This window comes from Rhinoraja longicauda, chromosome 7 (genome assembly GCF_053455715.1).
Source record: "Rhinoraja longicauda isolate Sanriku21f chromosome 7, sRhiLon1.1, whole genome shotgun sequence".
NCBI lineage: Eukaryota > Metazoa > Chordata > Chondrichthyes > Rajiformes > Arhynchobatidae > Rhinoraja > Rhinoraja longicauda.
In genome coordinates, this window is record NC_135959.1 from 50,084,706 (window position 1) to 50,102,369 (window position 17,664).

General features: G+C 44.2%; 1 protein-coding gene and 1 non-coding gene across 5 annotated transcripts in view; both read right to left on the minus strand.

Moving 5' to 3' along the window:
- The window catches only part of LOC144595265 (E3 ubiquitin-protein ligase SH3RF3-like), a 258,681-nt gene that overhangs the window by 190,983 nt on the left and 50,034 nt on the right, over positions 1–17,664 (minus strand). The gene's annotated exons all lie outside the window — the stretch shown is intronic.
- On the minus strand, positions 1,851–1,923 carry trnaf-gaa (transfer RNA phenylalanine (anticodon GAA)). Its single transcript has one exon. It is a non-coding gene; the product is annotated as a tRNA-Phe (tRNA).

Below are 17,664 nucleotides of genomic sequence, written 5' to 3' on the forward strand. Positions count from 1 at the left end.
CTCTCTCTCTCTCTCTCGCCGCTCTCTCTTCCTCGCTGCTCTCTCTCTCTCGCCCCTCGATCTCTCTCTCTCTCTCGCCGCTCTCCCTCGCCGCTCTCTCTCTCTCTCGCCGCTTTCTCTCGCCGCTCTCTCCCCCTCGCCGCTCTCTCCCCCTCGCCGCTCTCCCCCTCGCCGCTCTCTCCCCCTCGCCGCTCTCCCCCTCGCCGCTCTCCCCCTCGCCGCTCTCTCTCCCCGTCGCCGCTCTCTCTCCCCCTCGCCGCTCTCTCTCCTCCTCGCCGCTCTCTCTCCCCCTCGCCGTTCTCTCTCTCTCGCCGCTCTCATGGGACAGGTCATGCGGTAACGCGGGCGGGAAGGGGGCGGCACTGGGGAAGGTGGGGAGTCTCAACCTTGTTGTGGACACCGGGAAGTGCCTGGGCTGCCGCCACAGAGACTGCCACCATGTACCTGAGACCCAGGTGAGTGCGTGGATAGAGCTGGTGGGAAGTCGCCGCACTGTGAATGGGGCTGTAGCCAGCGATCCAAAAACTGAGCTGTTCTACAGGGTGGGGGCTCTGGGTTTGGGTTAAGGTTAGGTGGGATGTGAAGACGTGCTGGTAGTTATGCAGGATTAGGGAAGAGAAGGGAGAAGGTGGTGGTAAAGGAAGGGGAGGGGGAGCAGATGAGGGAAGGGACAGTTTTTAGGGATGAGGAAGGGGAGAGACGGTGTCGAGGGAGGGGAGTGGGGGAGGAGGTATTAAGAAAGGAAGTAGGGAGGGAGGGGTGAGGAAGGGAGCAGATGATAGGAATGGTGTTTAGGGATGAGGGAAGGGAGGGGATTTAGGGACGAGGTAAGGAAAGGGAGAGGATGAAGTAGGGGAGGGGAGTGGGGGAGTAGTTGGAAGGAAGGAAGTGGGGATGAGAGAAGGGATAGGCTAAGGAAAGGAAGAAGGCAGATGAGGGAGAAGGTGAGGGTAGAGAAGGACATGAGAGGTGAGGGGAAGGAAGAAAGACATAAGGAGAAGGATGGGGAGCGGGACCTTCAGGTGAGATGATGGACAGACCATCTTTCACCATGCCAGGGAGCTGCTGTTTGGCTGTTCACCACCCAGCCAGCCCATTGTGGGCAAAACATAAACACTGTAGGAAGACGATAAGACAGGGGAACAGAATTAGGCCATTTAGCCCATCAAGTCTACTTTGCCATTCAACCATGGCTGATCTATTTTCTCTCTCAACCACATTCTATTGTTTTCTTTCTCCCTGTAACCTAATCAAGACCTATCAATCTCTGCCTCAAAAATACCCAATGTCTTGACCTCCAACACCGTCTGCAGCAATGAATTTCACAGATTCGCCACCCATTCCTCCTCATCTCCATTTTGAATGTATGACCTTTTATTCTGATGCTGTGACCTCGGTTCCTAGACTCTCCTATTACTGGAAACATTATTTCCACATCCACTCTATCTAGGCCCTAGATACCAATCATAAAGGTAATGCTTGCTAGGCAATCTTCTTCATAAGAAATGAAATTCGTAAAGTGAAACACTTTGTAGTGATAGCAGAGACTGAGACACATGAGAGCAGGTTGAACAAACGAAGGCAACGGGAGCAGGTGCACGTGCGTTCGTGCATGTACAACTAATCCGGCCCGGATGACGTCGCATTTTGCCCATTCCGGCCCATGACCTAAAATGTGTTTGACACCCCTGCATTAATCTGTTTGGAGTTTGGTTTAAATACATAACTGACGCAAGTTTCACATGGCTGCAGGACTACGGATATGCAGATGACAAACGGATCTACTTTAGAAAGTCGTGAGAGAAAGAAAGAGGTGATAATGAAGCCCTGTATAAAGTAAACGCCAGTATTGCCGAAACCTGGGATTGAACCAGGAACCTTTAGATCTTCAGTCTAACGCTCTCCCAACTGAGCTATTTTGGCCCGAAACGTCACACATTCCTTCTCTCCTGAGATGCTGCCTGACCCTCCAACATTTTGTGTCTACCTACTTTAGAAAGTCTTTCACTTACTCTGTAGTCTTGCCGTGCAACACTCAGACACAAAGTGCTGAAGTAACTCAGCAGGTAAGGCAACATCCCTGGAGAACATGGATAGGTGACGTTTCGGGTCGGAACCCTTCTTCGGACTGATTGCAGGGGGTGGGAAAGAAACTTGGAAAAGAGAAGGGGCAGGAGAGCCAGTAATAGGTGAAAATAGATGAGTTTTTTTTGATAGGCAGATTGTTGGACAAAGACCAGGGATGAAAAGACAGGTGTAAACCCCAAAAGTATAAAGAATTACAAACTGTGAAAACTCGAGGGTAAAAAAGCTGTGAATTGTGTTTTGAAAACGTATTCACTAAATGGGGTTGCAAATACACAATGTATAAGACATGTATATGCATGTACACACCCAGACACACACTGTGACATCAAGCAGTAACGTAGTGGGTCCAGCAGCATATCTGGAGAACATGGTAAGGTGACATTTCGGGTTGGTGTCTGAAGAAGGTCCTGACATGAAACATCACCTATCCATGCTCTCCGTAGATGCTGTTGGCATCCCTAATATCATCTTTGCATAACGTTCAGTTTTAGAGCAAGACGTGAAAATATTTTCTGCAATCCAGCCGAATTGGATGACAGATGGCTCATGTTTCGCTGAAGCAGCTCAAAACCATCGCATGGATTTAAAGGAGTAGAAATGTAGGGATTACAATGAGGAACCGTGTAAGAGGCAATAACGTATTTAATGGGAACAAGGGCATCAGACGCCTGACTCAGTGGAGCCCTGTCAAGTTCTATCGTGGTTTGGGAGTAGATATATTACAGTGGTAGGAGATATGCTGTGCTAAGCATAAGCGATGCTATCAACTACACTCACTTGTTTACTGAAGGGGATTTTAAAAAAATACAAAAGCTCTTCCACTGTTTTTCTTTGCTTCACTTTAAAAAGGTCCACAATGCCAATTCTGTCAAATTAAATCACCAGGAAGAACTGTGCCGCAAGGTCACATTGTTATTCTGCTAATTTAGGAAGATAAAATTGGAAGTTAAAGTGACTTAGGTAGAAAGATATTCAAATAGGCAGATGGATGATTGAATAAAATGTTTAAGTTCTCAGCGGTTATATCAGGGAGCAACTCAGTGGCAGCATCACCCATTGCCCAACAATGGAGAGGCTGGGAAGGTGAATTTCAAAGTAGTGTTAATTGGATTTTGATGTGTGAACAGTGATTCATGGTCTGGAACTGAACGGGCAAAGTGCACAATCTATCAGTGCTGGAGCTGCTTACAAATGAGGCTCAAAATGAAAAGGGATAAGTTCATTTCAGCTCCCTTTGCTTGTTAAATAAGTGTCCATACCGTTTCAATAAACACAGTCTTCTCATTTACTACAGAACTACACTAATTTATTCCAATCATATCTTTACTCTACATCAATTAGTGGACACATTTCTCCTTCCCATTTATTTTGGAATATCAATCTCATTTTTATTGAACATTTTGCCATCAGTTAAAACTGTAACTACAGCTCCCAATATCCCAGTCATCTGTAGAAGCAAAGAACTGAAGATGCCAGTTAATACACAAAACCACATAAAGTGCTGGAGTAACTCAGCAGGTCAGGCAGCATCTCTGGAGAACTGAGATGGGTGGCGTTTCGGATCGAGGCTCTTCTTCAGAAAAACGTCACCTATCCATGTTCTCCGGAGATGCTGCCTGACCCACTGAGTTGCTCAAGAATCAAGAGTGTCTTATTGTCATATGCCTCCGATAGTACAAAAAGACAAAACTGATGCCAATGTATTTCAGAGTTTATTTGGAGGTTGTAGTACACTTTGTGTCATTTTGTGTCCCAGTTTGTATGACTAAGCAGCCATGTACTACAGTGAAAAGTCTCAAATTATTACCTCAAAAAGTTTCCAGGCTACAGTATAAGAGAATTTGAAAGATAAATGGTGAATAATGAAAATCTGAAATAAAAACAGATGCTGCTAATGAATACACCACAGACTGTAAAGTTAGGAGCTACATATAAAACTGACGCCACTCTAAATCATTCATCAGGAACACACTTTGGAGACCTTGAGTACACAGTAATCAGCTGATCATAAATATGTCTGAATTTTTTGGTGGGCAGGGAAGGAAATGCTTGATGATGCATTGAAGGAAATGTCAGCACAAAACAGTCTAAACAATTCATTACCTACAATGATTACCTAGTCTGCCTATCGTGTTGTCAGTCGGAACCATGCAGGCAATAGCAGGATACGCTGCCAATCAAATCCACAGAGCATTATTTTGAGAACAAAGATATCTAAGAAGAAAAGATTCCAGAATAAAAACATAGTCACACATTGCAGAGTACATTTGATATTTCCGTACCAAAAATAAGGTTGGCCTTGGGATCCGAATGCGGGTTAAAATTCTCTTGAAACATGATGCTGAAATTAGAAATTAAGCAGCCACCAACTAAAGTTAGACAAATGTCTGAATTTTCACAATATCCATGTCAGTTTCAACTGTGCCTTTGTGGGTTCTGAGGTAGCTAACGAGGCCAATGTGGGGACCACTGACTCTTCCACAGATGGGGAAGGTGTGAAGCAAATGAAGCAGGCAGGGTGGTGATTTTCAAACAGTAGACACAAGGAACTACAGATGCTGGAATCTTGCATACAACACAAAGTGCAGGAGGAACTCAGCGGGTCAGGCTGCATCTCTTGAGAACATGGATAGGCAATGTTTTGGGTCGACATCCTTCTTCAGACTGGTCTCCAGATTAAATCTAGAAATGCTCACAAATGCAATCCAATTTTAATAGCTAGTTGGTTGCAAAACATTGTTAACCTTTAGCAAAACACAAACTGCTGGAGTAATTCAGCGGGTCGGTTAGCATCTGTGGAGACCTGAATCGTTGCTATCCATGTTCTCCAGAGATGCTGCCTGACCTGCAGAGCTAATCCAACACTTTGTGTTCTATGGTAGTTTGCCAGGTGACGTATTTCGCCTGTCACATACGCAATGCCTGTGACCCTCCTCTTGGCAAAGACAGAGATCAGTCTATCCTCAAGGTTCTCTCAATATCCCAAATGGTCTTCATCAACCGTGAGCAGTCACAGGCTAGAGATCCCATGGAGTCAGTGGAGATGTTGGAGCATTTATTCATGGAGGCTTTATGCACACCCTTGACTCTTTTCTTTGTATTCCCATTACAGGGAGTTGAATAGAGGGTCTGCTTCAGGGTTTGAAGTTGGACATGCGAATGGCCTGGCTGGGTCAATCCAGCCAGCTGAGAGCAATTGGGCCTTCAGCACAGGGAATGTTGGCATGGAAGACACCATCAACGTTGTTGCTTACCCTTCCAGTGAAGTTGAGGATTCTGCAGGTACAAGATTTGGAGGTATGTTTCCATGCCTTGAAAAAAATTATTGGATCGACCAGGTTTCAATAGACAATAGGTCTAGACAATGGCCAAGTAGGCCATTCAGCCCTTCGAGCCAGCACCACCATTCAATGTGATCATGGCTGATCATTCTCAATCAATACCCCGTTCCTGCCTTCTCCCCATACCCTCTGACTCCGCTATCCTTAAGAGCTCTATCTAGCTCTCTCTTGAATGCATTCAGAGAATTGGCCTCCACTGCCTTCTGAGGCAGAGAATTCCACAGATTTACAACCGTCAATTTTCCTAGTTACATCCTCAAAAAATTCCAGAAGATTAGTCAAGCATGATTTCCCCTTTGTAAATCCATGCTGACTCGGAACGATCCTGTTGCTGCTATCCAAATGCTCCGCAACTTCGTCTTTTACAATTGACTCCAGCATCTTCCCCACCACTGATGTCAGACTAACTGGTCTATAATTTCCCGTTTTCTCTCTCCCTCCTTTCTTAAAAAGTGGGATAACATTAGCTACCCTCCAATCCACAGGAACTGATCCTGAATCTATAGAACATTGGAAAATGATCACCAATGCTTCCACGATTTCTAGAGCCACCTCCTTAAGTACCCTGGGATGCAGACCATCAGGCCCTGGGGATTGATCAGCCTTCAGTCCCATCAGTCTACCCAACACCATTTCCTGCCTAATGTGAATTTCCTTCAGTTCCTCCATCACCCTAGGATCTCTGGCCACTAGAACATCTAGGAGATTGTTTGTATCTTCCTTAGTAAAGACAGATCCAAAGTACCGGTTCAACTCGTCTGCCATTTCCTTGTTCCCCATAATCCCTGCTTGTCTTCAAGGGACCCACATTTGCCTTGACTATTTTTTTCCTCTTCACATACCTAAAAAAGCTTTTACTATCCTCCTTTATATTATTGGCTAGCTTACCCTCGTACCTCATCTTTTCTCCCCGTATTGCCTTTTTAGTTATCTTCTGTTGCTCTTTAAAAGAGTCCCAATCCTCTGGCTTCCCACTCTTCTTTGCTATGTTATACTTCTTCTCTTTTATTTTTATGCTGTCCTTGACTTCCCTTGTTAGCCACGGGTGCCTCTTACTCCCCTTAGAATCTTTCCTCTTTGGGATAAATTGATTCTGCAACTTCTGCATTATTCCCAGGAATACCTGTCATTGCTGTTCCACCGTCTTCCCTGCTAGGGCCTCCTTCCAGTCAAATCTGGCCAACTCCTGCCTCATGCCTCTGTAATCTCCTTTGCTATACTGTAATACTGACACTTCCGATTTTCCCTTCTCCCTCGCAATTTGTGCGAGTAAAACTTATCATATTATGATCACTGCCTTCTAATGGCTCTTTTATCTTGAGTTCCCTTATCAGATCAGGTTCATTACACAACACTAAATCCAGAATTGCCTTCTCCCTGGTTGGCTCCAGGACAAGCTGTTCTACGAATCCATCTCGGAGGCACTCCACAAATTCCCTTTCCTGGGGTCCAGTACCAACTTGATTTTCCCAGTCTACCTGCATGTTGAAATCTCCCATAACCACCGTAGCATTACATTTGTGACATGCCAATTTTAGCTCTTGATTCAACTTGCACCCTATGTCGAGGCTACTGTTTGGGGGCCTATAGATAACTCCCATTAGGGTCTTTTTACCCTTACAATTCCTAATTTCTATCCATACTGATTCTACATCTCCTGATTCTATGTCACTCCTTGCAAGGGAGTGAATATCATTCCTTACCAACAGAGCGACCTCACCCCCTCTGCCCACCTGTCTGTCTTTTCTATACGTTGTGCACCCCTGAATATTCAGTTCCCAGCTCTGGTCCTCTTGTAGCCATGTCTCTGTGATTCCCACAACATCATACTTGCCAATGTCTAACTGAGCCTCAAGCTCATCCACTTTATTTTTTTACTTCTCGCATTTAAATACAACACTTTAACTTCAGTATTCACCTCCCCTCTCACCATTGGCCCTGACCTTACTCTCTTATCCCATCTAGAACTTTCCTTCCCATTTATTCGAGAGTCCTTTGCAATTTCTCCTGTATTCGCTTCCCCTTTAATTCCATCTTCATATTCCCAATTTGTCAACCCCTCTCCCCCCCCCCACTACTTAGTTTAAACCCACAAAAGTGTATACAAGGGCAGGGACCACAGTTTCCTAGTAGACCGTGAATTTTCCGTCAGGTCTTGATTTTGGAATTTCCTTTTCTTCGATTGACCCAAGGCCATGCTGGACCATTGAAGACAGTGATGAATTCAAACGCTGGTGTCTGTCTTTGCCAGGAAGTGGCTCTTGGGATAAGGGAATTGATCCACATTTTCCAGGATCTTGTTATGAATGTAAGTTATCAGATGGCAGTGTGGTAAAGCACAATAGAGGTTGGAAGAGGATATTTCATTTGTACGTGTTGGGTGTATACCTCACCCCTCCAGACCATCCTTCACTGAAGTGTACAAGAAAATGGGTCTCACACTCAACATCCAACAACCATCAAAACAGTGACGTAGGAAATCCCCACTGACATTTCCATAACTACGGGAAATGGCCTAAGCTAATCTATTCTTCGAAACATCTCACAGAAAAAGAAAACAGGTCTTATTGAATGCTATCACAGCAGTCAGAACCTTGGTAAGATGTAGGGGAAACCTGTCTCTAAGTATAACTTTTTCTTGAGAAGTTATTTGGCTGCATCTAATTACGTAAGTGCACAGAACAGTAGCACAGGGACAGCGCCAGGGACCCGGGTTCGATCCTGACTAAGGGTGCTGTCTGTACGGAGTTTGTACATATTCTCTGTGACTGTGAGGATTTTCTTTGGGTGCTCCAGTTCTCCCACCTTCCAAAGACGCAAAAACATGAGGGTTTGTAGGTTAATTGGCTTCTGTAAATTGCCCCTAGTGTGTAGGATGTGAAACTGGGATACGATAGAACTAGTTGGTGATCGTTGGTAGGCACGGATGCGGTGGGCGGACGGGTCTGTTTCCACACTGCATCTCAAAAATAAACACTAAACTAAACAGAAATGTTAAAGCTGGCACAGATCACTCATTTATAGGTACCAACATTTCAGTTTGCTTCTGCAAGTGATAATCCATCTCCTGGCCTTTAGAGGTAGATTCATTCAAACAATGCAGACTGTGAAAATCCCATTTCCTGAAAACAATTTAAAGTCGGGGCAGATCAATGAAACAATGATGAAATTTAGTTAATTTAAATAAGAACGTAATGAGGTCAGTGCAAAAGGGCAGTGATAAGGGAAGGATTAAGAGATGGATTTTAATGTACAGCCATGATGGGAGGGTGAGTGTCCAATAACTGTGTCAGTCAGTGGCTTGGCACTTTGATTCATTCACCTCACCTTCATTTCCCTTCAGTGTTTGCAAACTGACCAGCAGTGACAGTCTCCAGCTTTTAAAGGATCAATCCAAATACCAGAGCAAAGGAATTGAAGTTAGCTGCCAGAGAATAGGAAACATCATAACAATAGGTCACACAGTGCTGGAGTAACTCAATGGGTCAGGCAGCATTTCTGGAGAACATGGATGGGTGACGTTTCGGGTTGGGACCCTTCTTCAGACCAATAGGTCGTGATTTGCTTCTCAGAATCTTCCCTTGAGATGTACTGCTGGGAATTGTGGGGAGTGAGGAAGAGATGGTAGAGCCACTGCTTCACAATGTCAGAGACCTGGGTTCGATTCTGACCCTGGGTGCTGTCTGTGTGGTTTGCTCCTTCTCCCTGTGACCACGTGGGTTTCCGCCGGTGCTCCTGTTTCCTCCCACATCCCAAAGACCTGCATGTTTGTAGGTTAATTGGCCTCTGTAAATTGCCTGCAAGTGTGTAGGGACTGGGATAACATAGAACTAGTGTGAATGGGTGATCGATGGTTGGCATGCACTCAGCAAGCTGAAAAGCCTGTTTCCATGCTGCATCTTTCAATCAGCACGAAGAAGAAATCATTGGCTAAGATGGTGACAGGATAACTTTATATTAGTTGAACCCTCAGTCATATATACAGAACTCAAGACCTATGCAGCCAATATATATCATTCAGGGATAATCAGAAGTAAATTATCAAGGAAAATCTGTCCCTATTTTTACATTTCATTCACAATTTCCAAAATCCAAGATAGAGCACTTTGCTTGATTTCACTTGACTCAATATTCATCCATATTATCACAGAGTGTGTAGGAAGGAACTGCAGATGCTGGTTTATACCAAAGATAGACACAAAATGCTGGAGTAACTCAGCGGGTTAGGCAGCATCTCTGGAGAAAAGGAATAGGTGACGTTTCGGGTCGGAACCCTTCTTCAGACTGATAGATAGAGAAGGCCAGAACAAAACATGGCCATAGTCTGTCACAATTATCACAGAGTGTTGTGGCAACAGCATGAACTACCTGCAGATGTTCAGCTGCACCTCACCAAGGTCACTCTTGGCTGTTTGCAAAGTCAGACGCATTTTTGTGAGCACCTTGGATAAAGAAAGATTGGGGGCATTCTACATCCATTATAGTAAGTAAACTGTTGATATTTGATACCCGGACTAACATAGGAAAAATGGCCAAGGTGGACGGCATGGTGGCGTAGCTGTAGAACTACTGCCTTACAGCACCTAGGACCCGGGTTCGATCCTGACTACGGGTGCTTGTCTGTACGGAGTTTGTACCTTCTCCCCATGACCTGCGTGGGTTTTCTCAGAGACCTTCGGTTTTCTCCCACACTACAGGTTTGCAGGTTAATTGGCTTGGTATAAATGTACATTGTCCCTAGTGTGTAGGGTAGTGTTAATGTGCGGGGATTGCTGGTCAGTGCGGACTCGGTGGGCTAAAGGCCCTGTTTCCGCACTGTATCTCTAAACTAAACTAAACTAAAGGTGGAGAGCAATGGAAACCAAGAACATAACAGGAGCAGGAGTAGTTCCTCAAGCCTGCCCTGCCATTCAATATGATCACAATTGGTCAGCCCCAGGTCTCAACTCCTCTTTAGTGTTAGTTCCCCAGTCCTCAATCCCCCTATCTTCCATAAATCCATCAATCTCCTTTTTAAATAACCACATGATCTTGCCTCCATAACCCTCTAAGGTGGAGAATTCGGAAGATAGAATCAAAATGCTGGAGTAACGCAGCGGGTCAGGCAGCATCTCTGAAGAAAATAAATAGATGACATTTCACATCGGAACACCACTTCAGTTTATATTTGGAATAAACCACCATCTGCACAGTCTTTCACCAAGAGGAGGGGAATCAAGAGCCAGAGGACATAGGTTTATGTTGAGGGGGGAAAGATTTAACAGCAACCTGAGGGGCAAACTTTCTTTTACACAAAGGGTGGTAGGCAAATGGAACAAGCTGTCAGAGCAGGTAGTTGATGCAGGTGCTATCACAACGTTTAAAAAAATATTTGGACAGCTACATGGATAGGACAGGTTTAGAGGGATTATGGGCCAAACGCAGGAAGGTGGGACTAGTGTCGGCGTGGGCAAGTTGGCATGTAGCAAATGGGGCATGTAGTCGGCGTGGGTAAGTTGGGCCGAAGGGTCTGATTCCAAGCTGGATGACTCAATGATTCTCAATGACAATGATTTATGAGCAGGATCTCATAAATATCGAATAATGACTTACCCTGTTGGGGACATTTGTGGTTAAATTGGCTTGAGGTTATGCCAAAACAAATAGGAATTGTGGGAGGCAGCCAATAGAGGTGGCACAACAATAGAGAGTCAGCCTGACACAGGGCCCTATTTCACCATAAACATCGTATCATAAGAAAACCAACAGGTACATTAAAAGGCTTCTAGAAATATTGCTACTTGCAGCTCAAAATCAAAGCTCCCAGATCAATTAGCATTGTTCACTGAAGAATAGGCATAAATTAGATCATTTTATTGCTGGGATTGGCGGCCTCTTACATCCCTACTCCACACCCAGAGTACAATCATAAGTTGCTGTTAATTTTCAGTAAATTACAGCAAGAAAATAGTACCAGAGGCCATTAAAATAGTTAAGAACTGAGAACTAATGACTTTTGTGCCTTTTGTGAAATAAATGACTAGCCCTCTGAATTTAATCTTTGTGTTTCCATTACAGCCAAGACAACAGAACATTACTGTACATATACGAAAATAACTGCAGATGCTGGTACAAATCGATTTATTCACAAAATGCTGGAGTAACTCAGCAGGTCAGGCAGCATCTCGGGAGAGAAGGAATGGGTGACGTTTCGGGTCGAGACCCTTCTTCAGACTGGAGTAACTCAGCAGGTCAGGCAGCATCTCGGGAGAGAAGGAATGGGTGACGTCAGGAGGTCAGGCAGCATCTCGGGAGAGAAGGAATGGGTGACGTTTCGGGTCGAGACCCTTCTTCAGACTTCAGTCTGAAGAAGGGTCTCGACCCGAAACGTCACCCAATCCTTCTCTCCCGAGATGCTGCCTGACCTGCTGAGTTACTCCAGCATTTTGTGAATAGAACATTACTGTGGCATTTTAAAGCCCAAGTTTTCAAGTGGTTGCTTGTTTCGATCCCGACCTTGGCTGCAGTCTGTATGGAGATTGTACGTTCTCCTCGTGACCGCGTGGGTTTACTCTGCATCCTCAGGTTTCCTCTCACACTCCAAAGTCGCAGTTTGGAGGTTAATTGGCTTCTGGAAATTGTCCCCAGTGTATAGGATAGAACTAGTGTACAGGGTGACCATTGGTCGGTGTAGACTCGGTGGCCGAAGGGCCTGTTCCCATGCTGTATCTCTAAACTAAACTAAACTAAACTATCTCTGAAAGCTGACGCAACATACACATGGCTTTGACACCTGCAAGAAGTGCTAGGATAGATCTCAACCGACTTCTTGGAGAAAGGTAAAAACTCTTACAACTTAAAAATATTTCCAAAAAAGTAGTCGACTGACAGCAAATAATCAAAACATTCAAATATGTTCAACAAGCAGACCTTTGCTTTTCTCTCTTAATCTGTAGCCCAATCATTCTTACTGAAATCCATGGGGTCATGCATTCTGGCTCAGGATTGGCATTTTGGACATCAATAAGTGTTGGACTTCCACATTCGATTCCACATGTGCAAAAACTACTGACCCACAGCTATTTAAACAATTAAACATCAGCAGTTCTGAACAGTGAGATCTGGCTGAAACTATTCACTTTATTAATTAGACTGAAGCTTTTCCAACCATACTTTTCCATCTGCAGGACACTTGGGCGACATGGTGGCGCAGTGGTAGAGTTGCTGCCTTACAGCACTAGAGACCCAGGTTCGATCCTAACTACGGTGATGTCTGTACGGCACTTTGTATGTTTGCCTGTGACCTGCTTGGGTTTTCTCCGGGATTCTCCGGTTTCCTCCCACACTCCAAAGATATACAGGTTTGTAGGCTAATTGGCTTGGTGAGATTGTAAATTGTCCTCCAGGAACAGCTTCTTCCCTACAGCCATCAGGCTATTAAACACTACAACCTCAAATAAGCTCCGAACTACAATAGACTGTTATTATTATTATTATTATTATTATTATTTACAGTGTGCTATGTTTACATATTCTGTTGTGCTGCAGCAAGTAAGAATTTCATTGTTCTTTCTGGGACATATGACAATAAAACACTCTTGACTCCAGTGTGTCGGGTGGTGTTAGCGTGTGGGGATCTCTGGTCCGCGCGGACTCGATGGGATAAAGGCCCAGTTTCCGCGCTGTATCTCTCAACTAAACTAAATTAAATTTAATAGTTCACCAAGTGCCGCTGAGATTAAACGCGTCGACTCAACATTTAGTTCAATGGGATGTGTGAAGGAAAACTTTTGATGTTATTTCACCAATCCCTCTTTAAAAAAATAGTGATGAAATAGAACACCATGAACTTCAGAGATTTGGCTCATCAACAAATAATCAATCACTAAATCATCGTGACATGTCACAAGATGAAGCCACGCACAACGCTAATCTCTTCTGATTGCCACCTGGAATTAATGCTATCTAATTCAGGCATCAATTGCGGACATCAAAACAAAAGATGAAAGTGTTATTGCCTGCAGGCACCCAAACACTTCATAATCTCAGTATATTTCACCTTGCAAGCCTTTCATCAGATTAAAATAAAAAAGAGAGGGAAAGAAATGCAAGCAAGGTTGATATGCAGAGTACCCACACAAGAAACTGGTCAAGGGCAACGTTTTTCATTTTGGTGAAAAGAACATTCTTAATTGTAGTAAAGACTTTGGGAATGTGCCTAAATTCTGAAGATGCTTTCGAAATATACTGTTCCACTTTCACACTAAATCAGAATCCCTCTCTTAAACCATCTGTACATTCACACTCTGCAAAAATCGTCATTAGAACTGAAATCCAAATAATAAAAAGAGGCCCTGAAGAAAGGTCATCAGTTCGATCCATAACTCACCCTATTCCGAGCTCTGCCATCGGAAGAGATTCCCAGGTGTACAGAGGAAAAAATGCAAGGACATTCTCAAAGCATCCTTGAGGAAATGGAGCAGCCCCCAACAACTCCTGAGAATCCCCAGCTCATGTCCCCTCAAAGGGGAGGCGACCTATTTGGGTGCTATACAGAAACTCCTGTCTATACATTGGTTCCTCTAAGAAGCCCTGCGTAAGTGGCAGAAAGAGAATACCACCTCACAACCTGTGACGTATGTGTACGAATCCACAAACCAAATGGAAGAAAATCATCCTCAATTTAGGGCAGTTCCTCAGACAGAGTTAAGAGATCCATAGTTTCTAGTTTTAGAGATACAGCATGGAAACAGGCCCTTCAGCCCACCGTCCATTCTGGTCACCCATTCACCTAGCTCTGTGTTATCCCACTTTCGCATCCACTCCCTACTCATTTGGGGTAACTTGTAAAGGCCAATTAACCTGCAAACCTGCAGGTCTTTGGGATATGCGAGGAAGCCAGAGCACCTGGTAGAAACCCACACAGTTACAGGTAGAACATGCAAACTCCACACAGACAACACACGAGATCAGGATTGAACACGAGTCTCTGGTTCTGCGAGGCAGTAACTACTGTGTCACCCGAAAGACCCCCCCCCCCCCATCCTGTTCTGATCTGTTCTAAGCATTGACTCTCTGGCATTCACAATTCTTTGTGTTTGCAATGAATAGAAAAGAAATGATCAGCTGCAATCTTGGCAAAGACAGTTGGATAAAATTCAATATCTATTCTCAGCAGAGCATGAAAAATTTATCAAAGTGCATTTTTGCCGTCCAACTTACTATCAGGCCAGACATGTAACACTTCAATGGAACAACCCAAACCAGTCAACATCTGTTTACAGTTTGAATTCTGATTTAGTGTTTAAAAAAGGAGCAGTAATAAAGCTGTTTCTGCATTCCAAGACATTCCAATTATCTCCACAGTGAAGGATGTGCTTTCCAGATGTAGTCACTGTTATAATTTTGCGCAACCAAACATACAAACAGTTCACAAAAGGTAATTCACTAATGACCAAAGAGCTTGTTCCAATGACGTTGAGTATGAGATTCAGGAGAACCACCCTCCAACTTAATTAGGCCATAAAAATTAACAATGTAACACTCTCTTAATGAGAGATAAGAACTCTAATTTTAGACACCAAAAAAATCACTGGTCCATTTTTTTACATGTAACATTATGCAGCACAAGAACAGGCCCTTAGCCCACAATGTCTGTGCTGAACATGATGCCAAGACTAATCTTACCTGCCTGCACATAATCCATATCCTTCCATTCTCTGCATAGCCATGTGCCTATCCTGAATATTGCAGCCAAAAATATTTAGGTGTAAATTGCAAACTATATAACTTTAAAAAATGATATTCTATAATAAATGATATTACGACACTGCCTTACAAACAAATTGTACTTCTATTTTAATTTTGTAGCAGTCAGTTACTCAACAAAACATGCTTCAACATGGATCTGTGTAAAAGGGACTTACTTGGTGCTGGCTTCAACTAACAACACAGACGTTAAGGAGATAATTATTTATACTCAGTGGGTTATAATATAAAAACACAGTTTGGTGCTTTGAAACTCAGTAATGCATAAAGGAATGCGGTAACATGTTAGATTACCTACCACATTGTGGCCTTCTGCATTCTGTGAAGTGAGTTAAGCAGCTCATTGCAAATCATGGAAAATATTCACAGAAATTTCTTCAAGGAATTTACAAATTGGTGATGAGACTTCACTTTTTTTTGTATTTTCAATATTATATATCATACATTCTCCCAAATTATATAATTTAGGAAGGATATTAATGCCCCAGAGAGGATATAAAGGGTGATTACCCCAGGATAATGCAAGGGATGAGGGACACAAAAGTACTGGAATAACTCAGCAGAACAGGCAGTATCTCAATAGACAATAGACAATAGGTGCAGGAGTAGGCCATTCGGCCCTTCGAGCCAGCACCGCCGTTCAATGTGATCATGGCTGATCATTCTCAATCAGTACCCCGTTCCTGCCTTCTCCCCATACCCCCTGACTCCGCTATCCTTAAGAGCTCTATCTAGCTCTCTCTTGAATGCATTCAGAGAATTGGCCTCCACTGCCTTCTGAGGCAGAGAATTCCACAGATTCACAACTCTCTGACTGAAAAAGTTTGTCCTCATCTCAGTTCTAAATGGCCTACCCCTTATTCTTAAACTGTGGCCCCTGGTTCTGGACTCCCCCAACATTGGGAACATGTTTCCTGCCTCTAACGTGTCCAACCCCTTAATAATCTTATTCGTTTCGATAAGATCCCCTCTCATCCTTCTAAATTCCAGTGTATACAAGCCTAGTCGCTCCAGTCTTTCAACATATGACAGTCCCGCCATCTCTTTTTCAGAAGGGTCCTGACTTGAAACATCACCTATCCATGTTCTCCAGAGTTGCTGCCTGGCCTGCTGAGTTACTCCAAAACCTTGTGTCTTTTTGAGTAAATCAGCATCTGGAGTTCCTTGTTTCTAGTGACAAGGGACATGGATCTGTTGTAGAAAATCTAGGATTGTTCTTAAAGTTGAGGATGTTAAGGGAGAACTAATAGATGGATTCAAAACTATTAAGGATTATGAGAGAGCAAAAGAGAGAAAAATAACTTTCACTGTCAAAAGGATTGGCTACCAGAGATTTCAGCTTTTAAAATAAGTCATAAGAGCTAAGAGGAAATAAGGTTTTTTGCCATCCTGAGATTTCACACAATCCTGAACATAAAACCAAATCTCCTGGGCTTTTTTTTGGCTTTGTAGACTTACAGGCACAATTTTATAGAGTATTGGATACCTTTACCAGCTACCCTTGTGCATTAAGAGCCTGCCAGAGGAAAACCAATCATAAAGTTATCATTTTGAATTGAACACAGTGCTGGATTAACCTAGTAGCAAAAGTAGCTTATGCTATGGGCCCCGCATTTTCGAGGGCCCCGCACTAAATGGTTCTTCAGACTGAAGATTTAAAAAAAAACCGAAGATACTTTATTTCTGAGTGTTGTTTTGCACAAGCCAACCTTCCCCATCCCTCCCCCCAGCCGTACGACAGTCCTGACTGAGATCAAACGGCCCCTGTAACGCACGGCTCAATTTGGGCACGGCGATCTGCGGGCGCATCTGTGTCCCCGGCTCTGTGCGGGTCGCTCCATCCCACCGGTCGCTCTGCACGCCGTCCCGGCACAGTAACGCTTCCGGTCCCGCCAACTCCAGCCGGGAGTCTGGGCCTACAGCGTCCGGGCCTACAGCGCCCCCCCCCACCCCCCCGGGCCTAATACGGGACAAGGACGGCCCCGTACGGGACAAGCCAATTAAGCCCAAAATATGGGATGTCCCGGCTAATACGGGACAGTTGGCAACCCTAACCTCTGGACAGTGTAGGCCCGGGCGGCGCCTAACGGTAGTTGCGTAGCAACCCGCCTCCCAGCCCGGGCGGCCGCCGTTGGTGAAGCGGGAACACGTGACTGCTGGCTGGGTGAGGTCACGTGGGGCACGGGGCGGTGACATCACCTTGTTCCGTATTTGGGAGTGAGGAAGTTGGCAACCCTAGCTACAGGCCCCGGACTAGCTTAATCCGGCCCTGATTTAACATCAAGTTTAGCTAGTTCAATGATTTGACATAAAGCAAGTTCCAAAGCTGCTCCATTGACATAATAATGATTTAGTGGAGTGAATAATCAATTGGTGTTATTTCATTGCAAATTGTTTGAGTTAATGCAAGTTTTTTATTGTCAGACATCCGTTCAACCAGTACACGATGTGTCTTCATGATTCATCTTAACTTTTCAATGGTATCGAA